Source organism: Odocoileus virginianus, chromosome 34 (genome assembly GCF_023699985.2).
Source record: "Odocoileus virginianus isolate 20LAN1187 ecotype Illinois chromosome 34, Ovbor_1.2, whole genome shotgun sequence".
NCBI classification, from domain to species: domain Eukaryota; kingdom Metazoa; phylum Chordata; class Mammalia; order Artiodactyla; family Cervidae; genus Odocoileus; species Odocoileus virginianus.
The window spans coordinates 28,335,917-28,350,952 of record NC_069707.1 but is presented as its reverse complement, the minus strand read 5'-3'; the positions used below and the strand labels follow the sequence as shown (position 1 = coordinate 28,350,952).

General features: G+C 40.2%; 1 long non-coding RNA gene across 1 annotated transcript; it reads right to left on the bottom strand.

The window, feature by feature from the left end:
- Window positions 1–3,822: 3,822 nt before the first annotated feature.
- LOC139032964 (uncharacterized) lies at window positions 3,823–9,318 on the bottom strand. The gene is made up of 5 exons (XR_011485580.1): window positions 9,150–9,318; window positions 8,970–9,058; window positions 7,989–8,169; window positions 7,772–7,848; window positions 3,823–6,441 (listed from the first exon to the last, which is right to left on the bottom strand). It is a non-coding gene; the product is annotated as an uncharacterized lncRNA (long non-coding RNA).
- Window positions 9,319–15,036: the final 5,718 nt, after the last annotated feature.

Here is a 15,036-nt window from a genome sequence, read left to right as displayed (position 1 = left end):
TCAGAGGATTTGGCAAAGTTCTAGGTGTGAAAATGGAAAGAAATCCTGGGATAGATTATTTCAAGGAACCGTAATCAGAAATATTAATCCATAGCCAGACCTATCCATGGCATGATGTATAAATAGGATATGCGTCATTGGCCCCAACCCACATAGGATAATTTTAAAATATGTTGCAAATTCTTTGGCATTCCACACCCCTTCAGGTGGGATATAATTTCCCCTTCACTTGACTATGGACCTAACTTAGTGACTAGCTTTGAACAATAACAAAAAATGTGGCAGAAATGACTATGTGACCTCTGACACTAGGTCTTAAAATAGATATATTCTACCTCGTGTTCTCTATCACAAGCCACTTTATCTGGGAGAATCTAGCCTCTGTGTCTTGCAAGCACCCAAGCAGCCCCGGGAGAGGCCGCGTGGAGAGCAACCGAGTTCTGACAACAGCCAGCGCCAATTTAGCAGCCCTGTTAAGTGAGTCATCTTGAAAGCAGACTCCCCGGTTCCATAACTGAGCTCTGGTCAATATCTTGACTGCAACCTCGTGAGACACCCAGAGACAGAACCACCTAGCCAAACCATTCCTGAATTCCTGACGAACAGAAAAAAATAAAATGTTTGTTTTATTTTAACTCATTATGTTTACATTTATTATACAGAAGAGCTGATTCATTGGGAAAGACCCTGATGCTGACAAAGACTGAAGGCAAAAGCAGAAGGAGTGGCAGAGGATGAGGGGGTCAGATGGCATCACTGACTCAATGGACTCAAAGCTAAGCAAACATGGGAGATAATGAAGGATGGAGGAGACTGGTGTGCCGCCGTCCATGGGGTCACAAAGGGTCAGACAGGACTCAGCAACTGAATAACAACAATAGCAACAAAGAGAGAATACTATCTCCAAGACTGAATGGGGGTTATTTTGAAGAGGTTAGTAAGTCACTTTCAGTAGTAAGTGATGGCAGGAATTCCTCCAAATAGGCCACCCAGTCATAGAAAGGACTGAAGCTCATGATTAAGGAGTTTGATGCTCCCTAGCTAAGGTTAAAGGTCCTAAACACAGTTACCGAAGAACACGTAAGAACAGAATCCCCTAGGATAACAGAAGTAAAATAGAATAACAAGTGGTCAATATGCAGAGTTTTGTGGTCAAATATATTTAGATTTACAGCTTTGCTATGCTAATTTCTGTTTGAACTTGTTACTTGTTCATATTTTTTAGAGTTTTATTTTAGGATAATCATACATTAGGACTTCCCTGGTGGCTCAGATGGTAAAGCATCTGCCTACAATGTGGGAGACCCAGGTTTGATCCCTGGGTCGGGAAGATCCTCTGGAGAAAGAAATGGCAACCCACTCCAGTACTCTTGCCTGGAGAATCTCATGGTCGGAGGAGCCTGGTAGGCTACAGTCCATGGGGTCGCAAAAAGTCAGACACGAATGAGCGAACGCTTCACTCACTAATCATACATTTATAAAAATGTAAAAATTAAAATTGAAAGAATTTTGGAGTATCCTTAATACAGCTTCCTCAAATGTTAACATTTTAGCAGTAGAAAATATAGCATAAGAAAATAAGAAAAACAAGCAAAAAGTAAGTTCTAACACCATTTCTTCGAATAATTTTTCTCATGAATGACTGTAATCTCAATTTATATTCATAAAAATTTTATGATGTTAACTAACCCTGTCCCCTCTTTTTCTTTTCCTTGATCCTGTTTTTCCCAAGGCACTTGGGTTGCTATTTTCTCCCTGCTGTTTCAAATTGTTCTTTTCCAGTGAAAATTTATGGGTCCAAGCTTGTTTCTCTCTTCAAAAGATACAGCCATGAGCTAAGAAACCATCCTCAAGTTTCTCAATCTTAGTTTCCCAATATGTTAGCAAACACAATTTCCATAATGAATGATCCTTCCCTACCATGCCCCACACAAAGAAAATTTGAGAAATTGATCATAACCTTCTCCGAAAAATAGTTCTAGAAATGTGCAAAATATAATAAATTTTCAATGTGTGTATCTTTCAAAGAGAACATTCTTTTTTATCTCATGACATGAAGGAATTTGTTTTCAAAACTTGAACTTAAGAACTATGCAAGCAGAGAAATGAACAAATCAGAGTTAAATCATAGATGGCACCATGTACCTATATGTGTCATCTGTTCACCTGTCACCCCACCCTGGATATCAGCTCCTTGAAGGCAAGAACCACACCTTTTTCAGTTTTGGGTCCTTTGTATCTAACACAACACCTGGCACATAAAGTATGTTCTGACTGACCTCAATATGATAGAGAAGTTTTCTCTTAAATATTCCATTTCTCAACAAGTGATTCAAAACTTGAATATGCATCCACTAAGACATCTAGATCAAAAAGGGGAAAATTCCTTATGAAGGGTCATTCCAGATATTTGTAAGTAAAGCTCAGCTTTCAGATACAGGAATGGACCTTTCCACCAATGTGCCTGCAGGACCAATTCGTGGCCCATGTGAGCCCTGCAGAAGCTCCACTCATGGGTGTTCCAGGCCTCTTCTCAGAGTCCCCTCCACCAAGTCTATCCCTTGCTAGCTTGTCTTCACATTTGGCTATAGAGTAGAACTTAGTCCAGAGGGCACATCAATGGTTCTCTTTTTACTCTTTTTTTTAAAAAAAAACTTAATTATTGAGGACAAATAAAAAACAATGAAAATATAAACACAGTGAAATGATAGTTTCAATCCACATACAGTTTTCATAATTTGTGGTCAAGAAGGAGCTCCCTGTATTTGACCAGGCCTCTCTTCCTATGTGCACCATGTTCTACCCGTTTCCTTTCTTAAGTCTGTGAGATATCAAAGTGCCTTCCTGCAGGGCAGGGTCTTATTCTTAGTGGACATAGCACGAGGCAGTAGCCACGAGCAGTAATGGCCCAATAAATAGCTGTTACATGAGCAAAGGAATGAACCATGGGGCTAATTTTTCATCTCTCTGACTGCATGAAAGGGATGGGGACGCTGGGAGAAGAAATGTTGGGAGAAGGAGAGACACAAGGCCAATCACTGACATTATAAATTCACTGCGGGAGCTTGACTTCCCCACATAGCAATTATGTGTCATATTGTGTACATACTCTATAGCTTACTTCTCAAAACATATTTGTGGGTACATTTTTGCCAATGCTACTTTCATAAGACATGTTCCACGCAAATAACACAGACCAGCCAGCAGCAAAACCCACCATGTCCTGTTTTGTTTTTTTCTCTCTCTGCTAATGTAGATAAGACTCAAGATAACTGAGCTAATACTTTTCCCACCTCAAATAGAATTCTTGTATAAATTAAATTGTGAGTTACCTTCAGGTCTACAGAGTAAAAAGCCAGTAGAACCATTCTATTTTGTACGTGTGTGGTTACCACTTTCTTGGCACCCAGTTAGGATATTTTTGACTCTCTGCTGACATGAGCTATCGAGCCCAGTTGAGAAAACCCTCTGAGTGAAAACAAACAAAAACTCACCAGAACAAATTAGGGACGGGGTACTTGGACGCAGTGTAAGCATTGTGAAACCATCAGAACATGAGGATTTAGGATGTTCCTTTAAAGCCCCTTAGAATTTCTGAGAACACTCCTTGGGAAGTGTCTTGTTTTCATGGAAAAAGTTGTTCCATGCCTGACAGCATGAAGAAGCACATGAAGATCGGAGGCTGTGAAAACATTTTTGGCAAAAGCCAAGCTGGTGGCAAAAGTCTAAAAATTGTGCTTTCACGGGTCTGCCATAGTGTGCAAACCTTTTTAGTCTTTATTTTATGAAATTAAGAATGATACAAAGCAATTGATACCTCTGTTGCCTCCAAGGGAAAGCTAGATTTTGCAGAGTTCTGGCATATATCAGTGTGTGATTTCTTCAGATCAGCATCTCAGCTGGAATCCACTGTCGTTGCAGAGTTCACCTGATATGCTTTGGTTCATCCATTCAGCAATTCTTCATTAAACTCTCATGAGAGAGGATAGCCATGGCCAATTTAATAAAGAGGTAGAGTTTAATTTTTTAAATTGATATACCATTTATGTATCAGTAAAATCAGCACATTGGTTTTATTGATACAACATAATAGGTTTCAGGTGTACAACATAATAATTGGATGTGTGTGTCTACTGGGAAATGATTATAAGTGTGGTTAACATCCATCACCATACAGTTACAGTTTTTTTGTGTATGATGAAAACTTTTAAGATCTACTTTCTTAACTTTCAAATACACAATACATACCACTAATTGCAGTCACCATATGAACATTACATGCCCAGATTTAAATTTTTAGCAGGTCACCATAGTGTAGAAGCATAATGAAACCTGTATGTGTTAGTTGCTCAGTCATGTCTGACTCTTTGCCACCCCATGGACCGTAGCTCGCCAAGCTGCTCTGTCTATGGAATAGACCAATAGTGCAAGAATACTGGAGTGGGTAGCCTTTCCCTTTTCCAGGGGATCTTCCCAACCCAGGGACTGAACCTGGGTCTCCTGCATTGCAGGCAGATCTTTGTCATTTGAGCCACCAGAGAAGCCCATAATGAAGCCTATTCAATTTTAATTCTACCTTTAATTTGTATCTGAAAGAACAGGCAGGCAGGATACATTTTAGTATGTCAACTAGATAAGCTGGATATTAGCCATTCAGGATGTGAAACAGAACAGAGAAGATTACAAAGATTTTAAATTTTTGTTGTTGTTTAGTCGCTAACTTGTGTCCAACTTGTTTGCGACCCCATGGACTTGTAGCTCCAGGCTCCTCTGCCCATGGAATTTTCCAAGCAAGAATACTAGAGTGGGTTGCCATTCCCTTCTCCAGGGGAGCTTTTCGGCCCAGGGATTGAACCTGCATCTCTGACATTGGCATGCAGATTCTTTACCACTGAGCCACCAAGGAAGCCTTGAAATTACAGATGGAAACAATCAGATATGGTATTAGCAGCATTTTGATGCAGGTGAAGTGAAACTAACTTACAGAAGAGGAAAAAATGAGAATTTCAGCAATCAGGTTACATGAAGAACAGGTTACAGCAGAACTGAGCAGAGCCAGGCTGGGCCAGGATGTCCTTCGATAGTCAAGTGCGGCCTTACCAGCACAGTTATTATCCCAGAGGGGACCTGCTCGAACAAGCCCATTTCTGCTATTGTACAGTGTGACTTTTGGTCCTTTCATTTTCCCTTCCCTCCTTGAAGAGGTAAGAGCCACAGCATAATGGAAAAGGGCACCTGGCTTGCAGCCAGCCCTCCCCGGATTTGAGTCCTGCTCTGACACAACCAGCCAGCTATGCCATTTGTGTGAGTTTCCTCGCCTTTTATGCCTCCAACTTTGCTTCATAAAATGGGCCTGGTGATGCTCACTTCACAGACTGGAATATGCTTCACTCCTACTAGCTAGTATCTCTTACAGAGACATCAAGGCCATTTCTTATTAGCCAAAGTGAACCAACTGGCATCATAAGTCAGAAATCCCTCTGTAACTGTTTAGCACTAATTATAAGCAATCTTAAAATTAAGAACACCAACATTGTAAATCAACTATACCTCCATAAAAAATAAATTTAAAAAAGACAGTACTATCAGCATACAGTTAGGCAGTTACGAGCCACTAATTCTTCCACATTTAAACATTTTATAGTGGTGGTTTGCTTAGAGTTTGAAAAACAAAAGAACTTTAGATTTTGAAAAGAAATGATAGGCTGCTTTATTTCAGAAAAGACAGCTATCTGAGTAGTGTTCTAAGAAAAACAGACCGTTTTTGAAAGTACTTTACATGGACTGAATAGTGAAAGGACTAAAGCACAGGGAGAAAGTGGATTATTATTTTAAAGTATGTTCAAATAATACTAAAAACCTTACTGTAAGTATTGTGTTGGTTTTGCCAGTGAGTGCCAGGGCTTGTCTTCCTTTTTAACCCACAAAGATTTGAGCACCTGCAGTTTGGATAGGAACAGATCAAATATTTTATAATCTGAAGTAACTCAAAGGAAGTTTGGAATGAACGTAAAACTCAAGGTCCCCATCTTCCCTGTTTCCCCCAGGCTATAAACAGACCAAATTCAGCCGAACCTAAAGTAACTTGATTACGACCTGGCAGCCCCCTCAAGCTGTGGCTGCCCTCACTGTCTTTGGCAGCCAAGAGAATTTAGTCTTCCCTGACCGTATCCATCTCCTCTGCTCCCATTCACAGCTCAGCCTTCCACGTTTCCTGCCAGCCTCTTGAAATTGCTCTCGGCATGGAGCTCACTGTAGACTTCAGAGGAAGAAGCTCCCCCATGGTTCCTGTAGTGCCGCACATCGTCCTGGGCTGATATTCCAGGAACAGCCCTCTCTGAGCCCTGCCGCTGGTCAGAGCCTCATCCTGTCACCGGCCGCTGCCCTCTGAGGTTGGAAGCAGTGTACTTTGGGCTGAGGGATGGGGCAGGAGCAGGCATCCTTGGAAAGACAAAGGACACAGGCCTGGGAGTCACACACTTAGGCTCGGAAGGAAACGGGTCTTGTGTCATCAAAGCCTGTGTTCATTCTCTAAGAATTCATTTGTATTTTGAATAATCAGAATTTCAAATTATCTGCAGTGCCTTAAAGTCACCACGATCCTATTCATTTAATTTCAGTGAATAGATTAATGTGTTTGTTTTACAATGGTGCCTGGGTTTTCATTTGAAAAAATTTACAGGAAGAGCCTCTCTGTCTTTAGTCGACTTCCTAATTACACTAATTTTATGTGATTGATATATTAGGCTCTTGGGAAAGGGAAAACAGGGGCAGGGAGGCCACAATACAATCCCTTATTCTCAGCTCCAGACAGCACAGGAAATCCTCAATTAAATTGTACCACTTCCCTCAGCACTCAATAAAACTCACGCATTATATTTAATATCTTTAAACTCGTTTGTAATAATGATTTTATGTGAAGTGAGTGAAGTGAATTCATTCCTTCTAGACCTTCTTTTTTTTTTTTTTTTTGGTTCTTGTTACCAAGGAATGTGCGCTTTTGGTGAAACATCAAAATTCGAGAAGAATAAATCATGAAAAATTCAAGTTTCCTTCTGTTTCCCTTAGGTTTTCATTTAGAAAACTTTCTGAAATGTTTTCTCTCAGTTCAGGAAGGTAGATAAGAGGACATCTCCTCACTCACAGCCAGAAAACTGTGCACTTAATGTTGTGCTGGGACTTTTTTCTTGACAGGACCGAGAGGGGTATGAGGGTCCCCAGACCCAGAAAGGATGCAGATGCCGCAGGGCAGCGTCTCAGACGAGCGAGAGACTCTGGGCCTGGCTATGCTGTAGCATTTTTTCTTGTGGTGCGAGGTCTGACTGAGAACAACGTGTGCCTTGTGCGTGCCCCGTCAGGAAGGGTGGCTGGACCCTGACAGTTAGCAACTTGGCATGCAGCCTTCTGAGTCAGTGGCCCAGTTAGGGTCTGGAATGATTTTCCTCCCACCTCTGCTCCTCAGCCTGGCCTGTGTCACCACCCAGGTGGACGTTAGCTGAGGAAGAGCTGTTCGTTCCGGGAAGTGTTCCTTTCACCTGTCATCCATGGCTGAGCAGCGCAGGACCTAGGGGCCTGGGTGGATCACAGTTGTGAGGAGCACATTCCCTTTATGGTGAGCATCTGACAAGTGCCAGCCCCACCTGTAGGATCAGCTCATACTCCTGAGGAGGATAGACTAACCCACCCAGTTCCACTGTCCTCTACTCTGACCTGTCCCTGGGCGTTACTTCCTCCAGAGCTGTGTGTCTGTGACCCTCTGTGTGAGCCTTACCTCACTGAGGTGAGTATTCAGGACTCCATCCTGACATCAACTGGCTTGCAGGCTTAGCGTTAAGTGCTGTTCCCACCCTGGTAAAGAAGGGAGATCTTTAGGTTAGACTAAAGACAAAAAAAAAAAAAGATTCAGAGCAAAGTTCTTTCCAAAAGTACTATTTATTTAGATGAGTATTTTTTATAATTTTTTTTTAATTAGAGGATAAATACTTTACCTTAGTGTGATGGTTTTTGCTATACATCAACATGATGAGTATTTTCTCTCTCAGAGGGGCGCTGAGTTTAGGAAGGGTAGAACCCCTGACAAACACATCCCTTTCCTACGTCGTCAAAATGTTCTCAGAGACTCTAAGCAATCATCCTGATTCGGTAAGTCTCCAAATGTCCAGAGCGTCTCTGTGGTAGAAGAGGAGCAAATGGCTAAGAGGACATCATTTCTCAAAATCCTGTAATCCTGACTGTCTCCTATGTGATTCTGAGGAAGGAGGAAGGAAAGGGGTTAACCATCAGGATCTGGGTACCTCTAGTGGTCCAGCAAGACTTCTAGATGTCCAGAATACTCATTAAAAATCTCCAAAAAGCTCATCAATTTTAACGACAATTTTAGCCTCAAAAGATTATTTGGTTACAAAGTTAGCCTAATGATTGTTGCACATATGAAGATAATATTTTAGCACTAAATTTAATTTATACTAATAAGAGAAAATTGCTGTTAGTCTCAAGATAGATTATTTTTGACTACTTCAAAATATGTTTTGAAGTTCCTTAATCATCTTGATAGCATCTCATATACTCAGAATGTTGTATTACTCAGACCATTGACATCAGGCCTTAGCTGCCCACAGGAAAAAAGGAGTAGACTTTTACCTTCTGGCACCCCTTTGCATTGAAAACGTACTCTGCACAAAATGAGTGCTTAATAAATAATGAATTAATTGGCAGGGACCATTTAAGGTCCCAAGAGCTTTAACCTAATATATTAGTGATTTAATATTTAAGCTTTGCTTTTGTGTTTAGAAGGGAAATAGAGGGAAATGTGGGCTGTTTGAAAGGAGCACTTGAGTTTTAAATCCTAGCTCCCAGCCATGGGTTTGGACAGGTTAGCAATCTCTCTCGGATCCTATCTGAAACTTAGCTATAAAAGGCAGACGATGATACTTTCTCACAGAGTAACTGCAGGGATCGGCTATGATCACCTGTGAAAACGCCAGCACAGGACGTGTTCTGAGTATAGCAAATGACATTCCTTTCCTTCCATCTCTACATGGTCCTGTTGATGCATCCTCTGCAAGGTTAACAGAAGAGTTGTAATAAACATTCAGGCAACATGTTTTTTCCCTTAAGTTACAGTAGAAGGGTAAAATAAACATATTTACCCGCTCATGCGTTGCTCAGCCCATTCATTCAACCTTTAACCTACACTCTCTGAGTACCTAAATCTGTCAGCTGTGGTACGAAGCAATGGGGCTTACAGAGAATTTTAAGACACAGTCACTCCTTTGAAGAACTTATCCATTCTCCTCTTCACTGTAGTTCATCTACCTTCCATCTGTGGAGATAAGGGAGAAGTAGACCAAAGAGTTGAGGGAGGGGAAATGTAAAAACAAAAAGAAAAATTTTAACAGAAGTTCTTAAAATTGTATTGACATAAAAATGAAGAATTTATTAAAAATAATAATAGAGCTAGTTATGCTGTATATAATACACCAGAGGAAACTGTGGCATATCCTCACTTAGTTAAGGCAAAATTAGCTTTTGGTTTGTGGCATGTACTCTGAAGTTTCCAATGCGGTAAATAATATTTTGTTGTTTACCCCACTCTATTTTCCTAGTGTTTCTTTGACTTGATCTTGTCTGAGTTAACAGACATTTTCTGGAATATAATTAGTTGATATCATCCAATTCATAAATCTTCCTTTTCCAAAAACAGTTCCCATCACTGTGATGAATAGCATTGTGTTCTTTTATACTCACCAGGTGTGTTGATACTGAATTTAGGATGTGCCCAGAGTGACGGCTTCTGAAGTTCCCTTCACACATTTTTGCTCTCTTTTGAGACTATCTTTTCCCAACTTTAAGTTTTAGATCAGGAACGAAGCCTGAATCTCCCCCAGGCATATCTGTTAGTGATCTGCTACTGAATAAGAAATACCTGGACTTCGACTTGGGAAAAGATGAGAAGAGATACTCATTAGATTTGCTTCAAAATGTTGAAAGAATGGCATAGGCAAAAGTGTTTTCGCAAACTCCCGTTTGCTGTCTTTGCCATCCCCATGGTGTGGGAGGGAGCTTGACTCTCGCAGCTGTTTGCAGTGAGGATTTTCTACCATTCTCACCTGTAGTTATCTATCAGTCCTGGTAGCATGATTTTTTAATATGGAAATGGATTCTTTTTAATGGAGAAAAAACTCTTTATACCTCAAATTTAGCATATGTTTTTGTGGGGAAAAAATAAAACAATCTGATAATTAAAGCTATTGTTGGTATGGACCCTGTTCTTGACCCCAGCGTAATCCAAACTGATCCCTAAAGAACATTTATTCCCTAGCAGGTTGCCCTTCCTTCCTTCCATTAACATCCTGCAGGAAGGCCCAACTGGCTGTACCTTGAGAGCCAGGAAGACTGAGGAATATGGCACACGCTCCAAGCCACAGCTGCCAGCAGTCCCAGTGCCCTCTCTGGGCATTCACCTCCTTGTCCCCTTCCCCTCTAGTCTCGTAGGTGCCCGTTCTCAAGCCCTTCAAGTGTCTTGCCATGGGGCCTTTGAGTGAGGCCCATCCTGTCTGATTCCTCACCTAACAGTCTGAGATCTTTGTCTTCTTCTTCCATTCAAAATAAACAAATAGCCCACATGATACCATGTCAGAAATTACCTTTAGTGTCTCTGCTGCTCTTAAGCAAGTTAGGCATTAAAATAGAACATACAGACCAACAAACAATAAGCAAGTCATTAAGTAAAAGCAATTATTTTTTAAAAATATTTTGATCATCAAGGGCCATTTTCTTTTTTGTTAATAGGCACTGCAATTTTGAAAGATTGCATCTATAAAGAAGACTGCACACTACCTTAACTAAAATTGACATCCTACTTAGGTTTCTCTTCATATCACACACATATATCCACTTTCACTACAGTAATAGACATGTTTTCTATTTTTATTATTTAAGGACAGAAGTAATAATCTATCACAACTTTGAGAAATGCAAGATTGTAAATGGGGATTTGCTAACTAAGTTAATATTGTTCCAACCAAATATAAGAACTTTGACAGTTTGGGGGGGGGGGCTGTGAAGACTTATCATTTCAATTTAGCTTTTTAAAGATGTAAAAACTGCAAGATTCCTCTCCCTCTCTGCAATTACTGTTTTTACTAAACTCCAGGTTTCCAAGCTCCTCAGGGTGGGGATCCCTGGTTAGAGTTTGCCAAAATAAAACTTAGATTTTTTTTACTGCCTTATTTCTTGCAGCAGCTTGTTTCCATGGGTTGATGCTCACAGAGCAGTCAAAAAGATACCAACATGATTTCCTGTGATCCTAGTACGCGGGTTGTCTATTACATGAAGTGTGCCAGGATCCTTGCCCTACACAGCCTGGGATGGAAAATGTAGGAGGAAAAAAAGGGTCAGGATGACAAGGACCTGAATTGAAAGAATGAGCAAAATTCAGCTTCTCCTCTATAGATTTTTTCACTCTAAGTGCCATTCACAGAAATTTGGTATCCATGGAGACGAATGCAGTACATGCTAAGGTTACGTATTCTCTGCAGATACAGCAGGCTGGCTATCCAATCTGACGCCACATTTAGGAATAGCAGAGGGAAAATGTTTGAGAAAAGTGTTGAATAATTAATTGAGTACTTGTCACATGCAGGGAACCAGGATTTGCACAATGAAGGATACAAAATATACAACAAACGATCATAAATATGGACCATTTGTGTCCAGGTAGGAGTCTCAGCTACCTTTAGCATGCTAGCTTTTCTTAAAGCTGTAATACTGTCTATGAAAATATGAGAAAATGTTCCTATCATAAATTTGCATTTTAACCCCTGCTTTGGTAGAAAACAAAGTGTTGTCAAACATAAGATGGAATTTTCCTAAGACATATTTATAATTGAATGATAAACAAGAAAGCAAGAATTCCCAGAAATTGAGTATCATCACAGCCTTGCAGGCTGGTAACCAGAAATGAGGCAAAACTGGGGGAAATGGAAATCACTGAGAGAAGTTAGCCTTCTACAGCCTGATGCTTTAATCAGGGTGAGAGAGCTGTCATGGCAAGAAGAAAGGAGTGTGTTCAGAGGAAGAGAGGGGAAGGAGACAAGTAGTCTGGAAACAAGAACCCATTCAAGAAAGCTGATGTAGGTTATGACCAGGAATGGGAAGTTCATGGTGATTTCGGTGGGAATCAGGGGAGAAGGACCCCTTGGGGGTTAAGGAATTCCCTGGGCTGCAATTCTGTCTGAACTCAATGTTAAATCCTAGAGATGCCAGCTAGAAAAATTCTATGAATTCTCAGTGGAAGGGGGTGAGAGTTCTGGCATAGCCTTGGGGAATAATCCTGGGAAAGAGTTAAAAGCTTTCCATTGTTCTAATTGTTTGCTCAGGTCCTGGTGCAGTTGGTAAAGAATCTGCCTGCCAATGTAGGAGATGCAAGAGACTTGGTGTTCGATCCCAAGAGACTTGGTGTTCGATCCCCGGATGGGGAAGATCCCCTGAAGTAGGAAATGCAACCCATTCCAGTATTCTTCCCTGGAAATTCCATGGACAGAAGAGCCTGGTGGGCTCCAGGCCACTGGGTCGTAAAGAGTTGGACACAACTGAGCACACACTACTACTATTGTTCTATTAGACTCGGGGAATGATATATTTGGATCAATTTTATAACTTCTTAAAAAATGAAAAAGTTAAAAGCCCCTGCTGCCTATTCATTGGTCAGCCAGGTGTATGATTTGAAGAAGGTGGGAAAATCTGTATTGATTTAAGATCATGTCACATAGAAAATGTGGTAATGAAATTGTGTCATGGCAAATTGCCAGGCATAGGAGATAACAGGGGAAAACAATTGAGCACTCTAGAGAAAAATGCATCCTTATTTTCAATCTCCTGTTAAAACATGTCCCAGGCTATTCTTTAACCTGAGAATCAAGAATATTTTCCTGTTGACAGATGTCTACCTCAATAAGTAAGCTGAAAGAGTCATCCTGGTCATATAAAATGTTGTATGTATGTGTCTTTCTATTCACATACTCAACACTGGAAATCGTTTTCATGCCACTAATTAATTTTGCATGTGATTTATTTGACTTAAACATTTTTTTAAATTTCACGTAACACATGAATTATGGCCAACATGGTAGATCCACACTGTACCTAAGCATCTCCACTTGCCCTTCTCTTCAGATAAATGTTCAAAGTCACCATAGTGTGATTGTAAATCTAAAGAAGAAAGTCATCACATGCCCCTGGGTTGTTTTTTGTTTTTGTTTTTGTTTTTACAGAGAGATTCTGAAGTCTATGTGGTATGGACTTAGCCATGTCTAGGTAGATCTGATAATATTAAAAGTTTGTCATCTCCTCCAGCGTGAAGCTGCAAGATGCACACCCTTGTTCTATTTCTTAAGTGATTGGTTAAAGCCAGTTAGTGACACTGAGATAAGTAAGAGAGCTGAGATGAATAAATTGGCCCCTCCCTTAATACAAGGATCTGTTTCTCAGGAAATATCTGGTTTGCTATCATTAGAAGTATCTACTTCTCCTTTTACTGCATACACCCACATTATGCCAGTTCTGCATGTATTCCCATTGTTCTTCTGAGGTCCCCCAAATAAATGTAAAGGTGGAGTTTCCGGCTGCTAGCAAGCCTCCCTGAGACGTAATTTCTTACACCTTTATTTTAATGCTAGGTGGAATATTTGTTTCACTGCCCCTGCCCATCAAAACCTTTGTCTTCTTGCAAAATAAGAGCCCCATGCATTGGTCACTCATTAAACTATCCAATTTCTGTCCCCTGGGTTCACATAATCTGGATTCCCAGCACAATTTAACTGCTCCTGGGTTACTGGCCATGTAGCTGTAAGGACCTCCTTTCAGTCTTTTTGAATTATATCCTTTGACTTACACATAAATTCTCTACCCACTCTCGCTTGTTCATCAATTCAGTCATTAAAGAGAGCCAAGTATTGATGGCATCAGGTTCTGTATTAGGTGCTGGGAACATATATCTAGTTAGACTTGGTCCAATGACATCATAAAGCTTACTGCCTAATGGAGGTATATTGTTGTTTTCAGTTGCTAAGTCGTGTCTGACTCTGCAACTCCATGGTCTGCAGCCGGCTAGGCTCCTCTGTCCTTCACCATCCCCTGGGGTTTGCTCAAATTCATGTCCATTGAGTCGGTGATGCTATCTAACTATCTCATTCTCTGCCACCTCCTTCTCCTTTTGCCTTCAGTCTTTCCCAGCATCAAAAAATCTTTCTGCATTGAGTTGGCTCTTCACATCAGGTGGCCAAAGTATTAGAGTTTTAGCTTCAGCATCAGTCCTTCCAGTGAGTTTTCAGGGTTGACTTTCCTTTAGGTTTGATCTCCTTGCAGTCTAAGGGACTCTCAAGAGTCTTCTCCAGCACCACAATTTAAAAGTGTTAATTCCTCGGTGCTCAGCCATCTTTATGGTCAACTCTCACATCCGTACGTGACTACTGGAAAATCCATAATTTTAATTATATGGACTTTTGTAGTGGTTTCTGCTTTACTGAAAAGTCTCTGCAAAGTGGTCTCTGCTTTACTGAATACTTAAGAAAGCTGTGTATGTGCTTTCCTAAAATAAAATGCTTTCCTACTTACTAGAAGACTACCAAAAAATAATATGTGAGTTGAACTTTCCTTAAATGGAATTCAGGTTTTAATGCCCTGATACAGCTTGCTATTTTAGGGAATCCTGTAAGGTTAATAATCAAACTTTAGTTTTAAAATTTTTATTATGAATCTGAACTTTTGCAATGAGAAATTTTGTTTAATGTTGGAAACTTTCATAAATAGTTCAAAAAAGTCAGGCATTTCAAAAAATGCATAAAAGTAAACATTTATTAATATAAATGGAATCACTATTTTAAATGCTCTCAGGGCAATTGTGATTTAAAGCAATCCTTATATAACAATGCAAAGAACATAATTAACCATTAACTTATTTTTAATAAGTTAGGACTTTCAAATTATAATTTCTGTGATACAAAAGCAAAAAATTTAGCAATATAAAAATTTAAT